At 45.8% G+C, this 12,676-nt stretch overlaps 2 long non-coding RNA genes across 2 annotated transcripts in view; both read left to right on the top strand.

The window, feature by feature from the left end:
• The window catches only part of LOC310687251, a 110,338-nt gene extending 97,856 nt beyond the window's left edge, over positions 1-12,482 (top strand). The window contains exon 3 of the long non-coding RNA XR_014516334.1: positions 10,694-12,482. This is a non-coding gene — a long non-coding RNA (uncharacterized lncRNA). The remainder of the gene's footprint in view (positions 1-10,693) is intronic.
• LOC310687441 lies at positions 1,599-3,033 on the top strand. The gene is made up of 2 exons (XR_014516428.1): positions 1,599-1,641; positions 2,293-3,033. It is a non-coding gene; the product is annotated as an uncharacterized lncRNA (long non-coding RNA).
• Positions 12,483-12,676: the final 194 nt, after the last annotated feature.

Genomic DNA, 12,676 nt, shown 5'->3' with positions numbered 1-12,676 from the left:
GAGTACTCAGGTCTCTCATTCTCTCTGACCTTAGTCTCTGCATCGGTGGGTTACTAGACCCAGGGGCCGCCTCAGCCTCCCCTGACCAGTGGAGCAGCTGTAAATGATGGCCCAGCTGAAGGCAACGAGGTAATCCAGGGCAGAGGCCAGGCAGGCTCAGGCCCCTGATTCAGCCCAGCTGGGGTTTGTTGCAGGGGAACCTGTGCAGACTGGGACTCTTCAGGATCAGGCCCCAGACTTGGTTCAGGTGATGCCTGAGGCAAAGGATCCAGTGCAGACTGAGTCTCCTCTGGTTCCAAGCCCGAGTCCCAGGCCATCACATAGGGACTTGTGCTCTGGAAAAGGGTTTATATAGTCATAGAATCATAGAATCATAGAGTTGGAAGAGACCACAAGGGCCATCGAGTCCAACCCCCTGCCAAGCAGGAAACACCATCAGAGCACTCCTGACATATGGTTGTCAAGCCTCTGCTTAAAGACCTCCAAAGTAGGAGGCTCCACCACACTCCTTGGCAGCAAATTCCACTGTCAAACAGCTCTTACTGTCAGGAAGTTCTTCCTAATGTTTAGGTGGAATCTTCTTTCTTGTAGTTTGGATCCATTGCTCCGTGTCCGCTTCTCTGGAGCAGCAGAAAACAACCTTTCTCCCTCCTCTATGTGACATCCTTTTATATATTTGAACATGGCTATCATATCACCCCTTAACCTCCTCTTCTCCAGGCTAAACATGCCCAGCTCCCTTAGACGTTCCTCATAAGGCATCGTTTCCAGGCCTTTGACCATTTTGGTTGCCCTCCTCTGGACACGTTCCAGTTTGTCAGTGTCCTTCTTGAATTGTGGTGCCCAGAACTGGACACAGTACTCCAGGTGAGGTCTGACCAGAGCAGAATACAGTGGCACTATTACTTCCCTTGATCTAGATGCTATACTCCTATTGATGCAGCCCAGAATTGCATTGGCTTTTTTAGCTGCCGCGTCACACTGTTGGCTCATGTCAAGTTTGTGGTCAACCAAGACTCCTAGATCCTTTTCACATGTACTGCTCTCAAGCCAGGTGTCACCCATCTTGTATTTATGCCTCTCATTTTTTTTGCCCAAGTGCAATACTTTACATTTCTCCCTGTTAAAATTCATCTTGTTTGTTTTGGCCCAGTTCTCTAATCTGTCAAGGTCGTTTTGAAGTGTGATCCTGTCCTCTGGGGTGTTAGCCACCCCTCCCAGTTTGGTGTCATCTGCAAATTTGATCAGGATGCCCTTGAGTCCATCATCCAAGTCGTTGATAAAGATGTTGAATAAGACTGGGCCCAAGACAGAACCCTGTGGCACCCCACTAGTCACGCTTCTCCAGGATGAAGAGGAACCATTGATGAGCACCCTTTGGGTTTGGTCAGTCATGTTTTTGATAAGGAAGTGTGTGCCTGTTTTTTCAGGACACCCACTTGTAAGTGTTTAATTTCAATAAAATATTGCTGCATCATCAACTTTGCCCAGACTTGATTACTTCAAAGAGGTCCAGGACCTAAGTCCTGGGGACCAGTGTTTATGTCTCACAATGCTGAGCTGCACTGATTTTGTTTTATTACAGATAAAGAGATTTAATGCACTCAGAACCTTCAGCTCTCCAGATGTTCCTTGACTACCGTATTTTTTGCCCTATAGGACGCGCTTTTCCCCCTCCAAAAATGAAGGGGAAATGTGTGTGCGTCCTATGGGGCGAATGCAGGCTTTCGCTGAAGCCTGGAGAGCGAGAGGGGTCGGTGCGCACCGACCCCTCTTGCTCTCCAGGCTTCAGGAAGCTATCCGCAAGTCTTGCAAGCCCAGCGGGATGTCCCGCGGGCTCGCAAGGCTTGCGGATAGCACCCTGCAGCCCAAAAGCTGGGGGACAGCGGGGAGGCGCAGCGCCACCACCCTGCTATTCCCCGACCTGATCTGGAGGCTGGCGGGGGGGGGGAGAAGCAAGCTTGCTTCTCCCCCTGCCAGCCCCACAAGCTCGGGGGATAGCGGGGTGGCGGAGCGCCGCCCCCCCGTTATTCCCCGACCTGATCTGGAGGCTGGCAGGGGGAGAAGCAAGCCTGCTTCTCCCCCCGCCAGCCCCACAAACTTGGGGGACAGCGGGGCAAGCTGTCCCTGAAGGCAGAGGAGGGAAACGGAGCGCTCCGTCTCCCTCTTCTAACTTGGGGATGGCTGCGCAAACCTGGGGGGGAGATAATTTTTTCCCCCTTGATTTCCCCCCAAAAAAACTAGGTGCGTCCTATGGGCCGGTGCGTCCTATAGGGTGAAAAATACGGTAAGCTCTGACCTTGAACTATGCTGGCAGGGGCTGATGTGAGTTGGGAGACCAGTGATAAATGGAGAGCCAGGAGTTCCCTATCTTTTCGCCTAGAATCTGCCTAAGCCATGATATCACTGGAGACAAAAGGATGCTTTAGGTTTGAAATGCTGTTAACCTTCCCTACAAGTAGAATTTGATGAGAACCTACTGTTTTGAATGGAATGGAGCTCCACTGGGGCTTTCTAGATTCCTAAGGCTTTCTTGAGAAGACCTCACAAGAATGTAAAAGTGCAGCCTTAACAGCAAGAACATTATTCATATTATCACATGCCATCCCAGTCTCCAAGGGCTGAGAAATTATAGGGGTTCCACATGCTTACTCAGGGTTGAGTTTCCTTGGAATGAGGGTCAGTTGAGACTGTGGTGTCTTTAGGATATATACAGTAGTTTATTTACACACACATATATAGCCTGAGCTTAAGATGGAGAGGCTCACAGCATTAACACTCCCATAAGATCTTGCTTCTCCATCAGGCACAGCTTTTTCCAGCACAAATCAAATAGGTTTCTGTTTCTCAGCTTCTTAACCTACCACCTATTTTGAATTACCAAACAACTACTCTGGCTAATGTTCTTGGCTCCTCCCAATGTACTGTAGCTGTGTTATTCCTAAACAAGGAAGACTCCTGTGAATTAGAAATCCAGGCTTAGCAACATGGGCGCAGCTGCTCCCCTCTAAATCAAGTAAAAAAATAAAAATACTTAACCAACCAATTGTGTCGCAGATAACATAAAACTTGGCCATGCCCATGATTAGCAAGCATACAAGTCATCATGATTCAGCAATAATGTTAACCACTGTTAGGCTTAGAAGAGCAGTGAAAGTCTGCTTCTTTGACAGCCCTCATATAGCGGAGCCTCCTTGAAATACAGCAGGTTACCACTGCAAATTCAAAATGCTTGTGTAACATTCCAAATATAGACATGATGAACACATAATTTCAACAGTAAATATACTTACATTACAGATTTCAGGACTAGCTGTAAAATTGATTTTAAAATTATTTTAAAAGAAAATTAAAGAAAAGAAGGCAAATACGTATTTCTTATCTTATTTTCTAAAGCAGCTAACAATTTGTCTACCCTAAATGGCACAATTACATTCACAGCAAGTTCCCAAGCATCAGATAAAACCAGGAAGGAATAAAAGTTTCATTACAAAAATGAGTCATTTGACCAGTTTGCATTTCAAAGGAGTGAATGTTCAAGTAAATGTCTCCAGCAGTCTTGGCACTGCCTCATCCTATTTACTGTTGTTGTTGTTTAGTTGTGTCCAACTCTTCGTGACCCCATGGACCAGGGCACGCCAGGCACTCCTGTCTTTCACTGCCTCCCGCAGTTTGGTCAAACTCATGTTCATAGCTTCGAGAACAACCATCGAACATGTCCAACCATCTCATCCTCTGTCGTCCCCTTCTCCTTGTGCCCTCCATCTTTCCCAAAATCAGGGTCTTTTCCAGGGAGTCTTCTCTTCTCATGAGGTGGCCAAAGTATTGGAGCCTCAGCTTCAGGATCTGTCCTTCCAGTGAGCACTCAGGCTGATTTCCTTAAGAATGGATAGGTTTGATCTTCTTGCAGTCCGTGGGACTCTCAAGAGTCTCCTCCAGCACCATAACTCAAAAGCATCAATTCTTCAGCGATCAGCCTTCTTTATGGTCCAGCTCTCACTTCCATATATCACTACTGGGAAAACCATCCTATTTACTAGTGCCAGCTAATAACTTCTTGTCTGGCAAGGACCTGGACCCCAAGCTTCCCCGGAATAAAACACACGAACACATGTTGGGTTAATGGGATAAATAAGCCACAACTTTATTGGTTATAGATGTGAGCGGTATTGGCTTAGGCAATTGGTGAAGCAAGACTATAACCTGACTCCTGCACACTTGCAGGAAGTCTCTTTGAAGGGTTCACTACCGGAAGGGGGGAGCCCTCTGATGTACATCAAATGAGGCCCCTCTCAAGGGTCACCGTTGGGGATGTGTCTTGGACCTAGCCCACGCCCAGGCTTCGGACAGGAACCACACCCCAAGATCCCTTTAACGGGATACCCTTACTGTGGAGGGGCAGGCGGAGGCAACAATCTCCTCTCCCATAAAAGGCTTACCCAATGCCAAACCACACAAAGTTGTGACGATTGCTACTAGGTAGGTGAAAATCAAGTGGCTAGAGCCAAGTATGCCAAGTGGGAAAAATTGCTACCCGGTCCCAACAACCAGGCGACCGACATAAGTCACAGCAAGGTCATAGTTGAACCACGTAAAAGAGGGTGGGCGGGCAGGGAGATCCATCAACTGGAAGCAAAAGAGGCAGCATCCCCTGGCCCCAACATTTAACAGGGTACCCATGCCCCCAGGCAAGCTTCAATTGGACAGGCTGAAGGTGACACGGCCGGGGAACCTGCTGACATGGGCAGCTTATCTCCGCCCACTCTAGGGTCACTATGGAGACCTGGTTCCTGCCCGCAAAGCAGCCCCTCCCTAATGGGGAGCTGACCTAACAAGCTATTGGGGAAGGACTGTAGCTCAGTGGCAGAGCATCTGCTTTGTATGCAGAAGATCTGAGGTTCAATTCCTGGCATCTTCAGATCAGGCTGGGATTGTTTCCTATCTGAACTCATGGGAAGCTACTGCCACTTAGTGCAGACAATTCTGAGCTAGATGGACTAATGGTCTGTCTTTTAAAAAGGCAGTATCCTCTCAACTTGGCATATAAAGGTTGATGTCGCTAGCACCACCTTCACACTCTAACTGGAGGAGAAGCAGTTTGTATCATAATAAAACAAAATCAGTGCAGCTCAGCATTGTGAGACATAAACACTGGTCCCCAGGACTTAGGTCCTGGACCTCTTTGAAGTAATCAAGTCTGGGCAAAGTTGATGATGCAGCAATATTTTATTGAAATTAAACACTTACAAGTGGGTGTCCTGAAAAAACAGGCACACACTTCCTTATCAAAAACATGACTGACCAAACCCAAAGGGTGCTCATCAATGGTTCCTCTTCATCCTGGAGAAGAGTGACTAGTGGGGTGCCACAGGGTTCTGTCTTGGGCCCAGTCTTATTCAACATCTTTATCAACGACTTGGATGATGGACTCAAGGGCATCCTGATCAAATTTGCAGATGACACCAAACTGGGAGGGGTGGCTAACACCCCAGAGGACAGGATCACACTTCAAAACGACCTTGACAGATTAGAGAACTGGGCCAAAACAAACAAGATGAATTTTAACAGGGAGAAATGTAAAGTATTGCACTTGGGCAAAAAAAATGAGAGGCATAAATACAAGATGGGTGACACCTGGCTTGAGAGCAGTACATGTGAAAAGGATCTAGGAGTCTTGGTTGACCACAAACTTGACATGAGCCAACAGTGTGACGCGGCAGCTAAAAAAGCCAATGCAATTCTGGGCTGCATCAATAGGAGTATAGCATCTAGATCAAGGGAAGTAATAGTGCCACTGTATTCTGCTCTGGTCAGACCACACCTGGAGTACTGTGTCCAGTTCTGGGCACCACAATTCAAGAAGGACACTGACAAACTGGAACGTGTCCAGAGGAGGGCAACCAAAATGGTCAAAGGCCTGGAAACGATGCCTTATGAGGAACGTCTAAGGGAGCTGGGCATGTTTAGCCTGGAGAAGAGGAGGTTAAGGGGTGATATGATAGCCATGTTCAAATATATAAAAGGATGTCACATAGAGGAGGGAGAAAGGTTGTTTTCTGCTGCTCCAGAGAAGCGGACACGGAGCAATGGATCCAAACTACAAGAAAGAAGATTCCACCTAAACATTAGGAAGAACTTCCTGACAGTAAGAGCTGTTCGACAGTGGAATTTGCTGCCAAGGAGTGTGGTGGAGTCTCCTACTTTGGAGGTCTTTAAGCAGAGGCTTGACAACCATATGTCAGGAGTGCTCTGATGGTGTTTCCTGCTTGGCAGGGGGTTGGACTCGATGGCCCTTGTGGTCTCTTCCAACTCTATGATTCTATGATTCTATGAAAATAAATAATTAAAAATTGTCCAGTAGCACCTTAGAGACCAACTAAGTTTGTGCATGCAGACGAAAGCTTATACACAGAACAAACTTAGTTGGTCTTTAAGGTGCTACTGGCAATTTTTTAAAAATTTATTTCTCTTTATTGTGTCTTTCTCTGATTGTTTATTCCCTCACCTGGGCAAATTCTTGCCACAACATGTTTACATACAATTGCTTCCCACTGCTGATTCCCTGTGAGGGAGGGTCCGAATGGAAACTATCTCCCCCAACAGCCCCCACTGTGGAGATGAGCCGAAAGTGCTGTGTAATCCAGTCTATGCCAGAAAGTCAGTCACAAAAAAATAAGCTAAAGGGTGTTTAAACTTGCACGATTGCAGTTTGAGCAAGAAATCTGCACATGCTCGCAGTTTGAGGCAGACAAGATGAAGCAAGGAGGCTAAATAAAGTTCTGTTTCTTTGCCTGCTAGAGTAAAGTTCCGCTTTTCTGCCTGTGTAGTGAGGTTGGGAAATCTTGGTTTGCCAAACACTGGTTCATGCAGGAGTGAGGCATTGTGGGAGAAATAAAATTGTGGCCTTCCGGGGAATGGGTGTTTGGTCTCTTTAAACGTAAAACTCCCTGTCTTTAGAAGTGTGAGTCAATTACATCTTGACTCTAGGCAGGATGAGATGTTATCTGATTTGCAGACCCTGGCACAGCTGGGGGCCTGAGAGTGGATTGGATTGTAAAAAGGCACAGGAGGCTATCAAGTAATTTACAATTTAGGAGCCTGGTACCTGTAAGAGAGGCCTGGGAAGGAAGGGCCTTTTGATCTTAAGGTCTCTGAGTCTAAACAAAATTCAGCTGTGCTGGTCTCCTGACAATCAAGAGATATATTCTCATCATACAGCCATTGGTAAATTAGTAATTAACCTAAAGAAATTATTGGTCCCTAACCTGTCCTCCACATGGGTTTTAAAGGATAAAGGATTTGGAAATTCAGATGCAAAGGACAGAATAAGCTTTTGATGTTTGATGTATCATGGCATTTTAATATTTTGTTGGACGCCGCCCAGAGTGGCTGGGGAAGCCCATCTAGATGAACGGGGTATAAATAACACTGGGCAACAATTTTTTACTTTTTGAATGTTGTCTAGATTTCTACAACTGATTTAGGGTATTTTTGTACTGCTGAATCAGGAAATGGCATCCGTTTCTCTCCATCAGGTCAGGTTTTTGTGCTATGTTGATTTGAAAAAAATCAGATCTTGTGACAAAATTGATTACATTTTTGTGGCATTATCAACTGTTTTTTTGTCAACACATATCATCCTAAATACCGTATTTTTCGCTCTATAACACGCAGATTTTTTCTCCTAAAAAGGAAGGGGAAATGTCTGTGTGTGTTATGCAGCGAATGTGTGGTCCCTGGAGCCGAAAAATCAGGCAAAAATCAAACCGCGCTTCAGGGAGAAGGGAGCTCCGTGAGAGAGGAAGCTGTTGCTTTCCTGCATTCTGCCTCAGGGTCTTACTGCCCACCCTGCTCTGTTTCGTTACTGTGTTTGCTCAAACGGAACAAAGAGCAGGGAAAGCCCCTCCCCTCCAGGAAAGAAGAGAGGAAAGCAGAGCGTCCTTCGTTCTATCCTCTCCCTGCTCCGGAGGGAACAATGTTTGTGAAGGGAAGAGAGATTACAGGTTCGGCTTAAAATTCTGATTTGACTTCCTGCTTTTTGTTTTTGGAGACACACAGCATTCAAATATGCTTTCTTCCATTTAAAAGGATGAAATCCTTAAACAGTGTTTTGCCTGTAAATTCATGCGATCTGGAAGATTACAGTGTCTGTACCTCTTAAGGGATGGCAAAGCTTAGGTTTCGCTGCTAAATAGTTCTTAATGCAGTTAAAATGCTTTCTTCTGTCATGCTGGTGGGAGGGAGAGGGAGAGAGAGAGAGAGAGAGAGAGAGAGAGAGCGCACGCTGGCTGGCTTGTGTGGGTGGGTGGGGGGAAACTTTTGCCTTCCTTTCCTCACGTTATAGCCCTCTCCTGCATTCTTAGCCTTCTGTGTTTTTCCTTCCCTCCCCACTTAAAATGTGGTTACAAAGCATGGATCCACATGGATCCTCAGGATCTTTGCATTGGGTCAGCCAAAATTCACCATCAGAGCACATAGCATGTCCATGGCTACAGCCTGTCCCCCCCCCCAAAAAATCACGCACCCACTGTTGCCTGGGGCTGCAATGGTGCAAAAACGTGGTTAAAAAGTATGGGTCCACATGGATCCTCAGGATCTTTGCATTGGGTCAGCCAAAATTCACCATCAGAGCACATAGCATGTCCATGGCTACAGCCTGCCCCCCCAAAAAAATCACGCACCCACTGTTGCCTGGGGCTGCAATGGTGCAAAAACGTGGTTACAAAGCATGGATCCACAGGGATTCTCAGGATTTTTGCATTGGGTCACCCCAAATTCACCATCAGATCACATGTCTGTGGCCACAGCATGAAGCACAAAAATGATACGTCCACTGTTTCATTCAGAATATTTTTTCCCTTGTTTTCCTCCTCTAAAAACGATGTGCGTGTTATGGTCAGGTGCGTGTTATAGAGCGAAAAATACGGTATGTTTTTAAGAGAAAAAAATGTTTTTCCAACAACATATATTGATTACCTGATAGAAACATCAATTACTGTAAACTGAATGGTGGGCACTGATAAAGGTAAGTACACGTAAATTGCATGTTGCTTCACCATTTTTCAAACTTCAGGGCTTGAACTTCCATTTCTTGAAACTCCTGGAATGCTCAGCGGCAGGGAGGTCTCTCTTCAGAGAGTCCAACAGTAGTCAGCCATCATGACTGTGTCCCAGCGACCCTGATACCTGGTCTCCATCTCTTTCATGTCCTGATGGAATCTCTCCCCCTGCTCGTCACTCGTTGAACCCAGGTTCTCAGGAAACTGGTCCATATGTGAAAATAGGTAGTGCATCTTGAAGCTCATGTTGCAGCCCAGGTTTCTGAAAGCAGTCAGCATGTTGTTGACAAGTTCTGCATAGTTTCTGGCCTTATTGTTGCCAAGAAAGTTCTTCACTACCAGAACAAATGCCTTCCACGCTTCCAGTTCCACTTCGTTCATTGAGTTTCCGAACTCTGGATCTCTGATGGGCTGACGGATCTGAGGACTGTCAAAGATGCCAGCTTTCAACTTCTCCATGGTCAATCCTGGAAAAGCCTGGCACAAGTAAGTGAAGCAGTCACCATCCTTGTCCAGAGCCTTGGTGAACTGCTTGATTAAGCCAAGCTTGATGTGCAGTGGTGGGAAGAGTATTCTGTCTCTGTCCAGAGGGTCATTGATGATGTTCCTTTCTTTGCAAGGCACCAGTTCCTCCCACACAGGCCAGTCCTTCTTCGTGTAATGCTGAGCACGGTCCCTACTATCCCACATGCACGGTCCCTACTATCCCACATGGGTACTTGGTGAAGCCAGACTGTTGTCCCAACAAAAAGTTCACCATCTTCAGGTCAACACAAATAAACCACTTATGCTGATCATAACCAATTTTCTCCAGCACATACTTCACCGCTTAATAGTTCTCCTTCAGTGTACTCGAGTGAGCCAGGGGTATAGAGGCAAACTGGTTGCCGTTGTGTAGCAGAACACATTTCAGTGATCGCTTGCTGCTGTCAATGAACAGTCTCCAGTCTTTGGGTTCGTACTGTGGCACTCCAAGCTTGAGCAGAAGCTGCGCAATATCTGCACAGTACACCAAGTCCTTCTCTTCCAAGAAAAAACGGAGGTATTCTTGATGCCTGTTGCGGAATAAGCTGGTGCGAGCACTGTCAGAGAGGAGGTTTTTTCCCTTCAATCTGGATGCCAACAGTTCGGCAGAGTCCTTTGACAGTTCTTTGTGGGGCGGCTGCCGCATTAACTTAGTTATGATCCCCCAACTTTATGCTTTGCCACACCAATTAATGGAAGATTTCGAGGTTTTATGACTTCAAACTGATCCCTTTTCGACATAATCACCCAGAACTATCGGACCTGAATACTTCTTGTCATTAAAAGAATCATTTCCAATCAAAACAATTATTTGACATGGCTTTTTACCCCTACCAACTTCTTCTAAAATGCTCCACACAAGCGTACATGTGAACAAAAACGTAAAAAAATGACATGTGGCCATAGCTAAAAAACTTGACCTGATTGAGCAAAACCAATGTGATTTTTGGATTCATCGCATCAGATTCGTCCTAAATCAACTGAAAAAACGCAGACAACAGTGGTTTCCCAGCCTCTCCAAAGTCTTCAGACATTCCTGTGTTGTAACCAACCAGTAGCATGAGTGGTGACTATGAATGAAATTAATGGATTGGTTTATGTGTATGCAGAACAAAATAAAAGTTACATATATGGTGGATACCAGAAAAGCTGTGTCAGTCTCTTCTTGGTTGTCAGAATGTCTCAGATTGTTATAAGATCCATCAAATTTCTGATGTTGGTCATTGTTATACTCTTCATTCCCTTCCATTCCTCAGCTGCCTCATGAGAGATAAAGGATGTATAGCCCTCAAATATTCCATAGTACCTTCATACATCACAGTACCTTCATACAACAAAAGTATTTTTCTCAAGCCTCTGCCATTGTTTAAAGCCACCCTTTTCCTGTTAGTTCTCTCCATGCTTGCTTTACTCAAACCTTTGCCATAATTTTAAACCACCATCTTCCCCCTCTCAGTGTCTCTCCCTTCTCACTCCAATGCCATGGCCACTGTTGTTGTGCAAACTGTCTTCACTTTTGCCCCCCTATTCTGCCCTGTGTTTATTGTTGTTTAGTCGTTTAGCCGTGTCCGACTCTTTGTGACCCCATGGACCAGAGCACGCCAGGCACTGCCTCCCACAGTTTGGTCAAACTCATGTTAGTAGCTTCGAAAACACTGTCCAACCATCTCATCCTCTGTCGTCCCCTTCTCCTTGTGCCCTCAATCTTTCCCAACATCAGGGTGTTTTCCAGGGAGTCTTCTCTTCTCATGAGGTGGCCAAAGTATTGGAGCCTCAGCTTCAGGATCTGTCCTTCCAGTGAGCACTCAGGGCTGATTTCCTTAAGAATGGATAGGTTTGATCTTCTTGTAGTTCATGGGACTCTCAAGAGTCTCCTCCAGCACTATAATTCAAAAGCATAAATTCTTCGGTTTTCCCTTCTTCCCTAGCCTTTTTCCCTTCTGAGCGTTGCCCCAGGGTGGGAAGACAGCGGAGTCAATGGACACCAGGGTGTGGTTCACGGAGAGTTTATTCAGTTCTGCGCAGAGGCGGCCAGCGGAAACGCTTCCAAAGGCTGGCTGGTCTTACAGCATGTTGGCAAGCAATTTTTATACCCTCCCCATCACCCCATACATCGTCATCCCTTTCCTTATCCAACCATACTACACAATTCAATTCATTCTCTTATTTGGCTTGTGCAGTGCCCTGTTAGCCCTTCTTCATTGGTCCCTGACACCACCCTCTCTGAACATGTGCTCTGTCCCTGCTTGCATAGCTTCCTTTAATGTAACTTGTTTACTGTGGCCGTGCCCTCACATATCTCACCCTGCGTCATTTTCCCTCTCTCTCTCTCTGCACGTCCCAGGGCGTGCCCTCAACCTCCGTTTCACATTCTTGTGCCCTTCACGGTGATCAGCCTTCTTTATGGTCCAGCTCTCACTTTCCTATGTTTATATAAACCCAAATTTGTGATGTGGCACTACATATATTCCAGTGGGGGCCAAGTAATGACCTCCTTATATTTTTATTATATATTGAGAAAGTCCTACACTGGGACCTCCTTGGCCCTAAGCATAGAACCACAGAGGGTGGTGAATGGTCCTACAAACACACCCTTTCCTGACTTACCAGCTCTTGGAAGCATATGGAGACATAAGAGGCCACACCTGCTGAAATTCCTTCTGCTACAAGCTATTAAGGATTCCCTTCCTCTTTTCAATCTTGCTTAACTGACTACACTTCAAGACATTTAATTGTGAGCCTGATTATTTGCAACTGCCTTTTTGCCAAGTAACAATACTATTGCATTTAATATTATTGTTTTTAAAGATCTTATGATGATTTATGTAGAAACGATTCAAATTTGGTTGCACTTCTTGATGTGTTTTATTTATTGTTTATGGTTGCATTGCAGGGGGTTAAACTGTAGCACCCTGCTTGTGGTTAACGCTTAGCTGGAATGAAATATTCAACGCAGCAATAGAGAAATTAAAATAATAATTTATTTGTCAAATAAATGAGAGACACAGTGGTATATGGTTACCAAAGCTCTGCCCACTCCAGCCCTGTTGGCCAGCACTTATATTCCCTCAGCCCAGCCCCCTTGCTCCTCC

Source organism: Podarcis liolepis (genome assembly GCF_965112155.1).
Source record: "Podarcis liolepis genome assembly, chromosome: 10".
NCBI lineage: Eukaryota > Metazoa > Chordata > Lepidosauria > Squamata > Lacertidae > Podarcis > Podarcis liolepis.
Note: the sequence above shows the minus strand (reverse complement) of the source record. Positions and strands in the feature narration are given on the sequence as shown.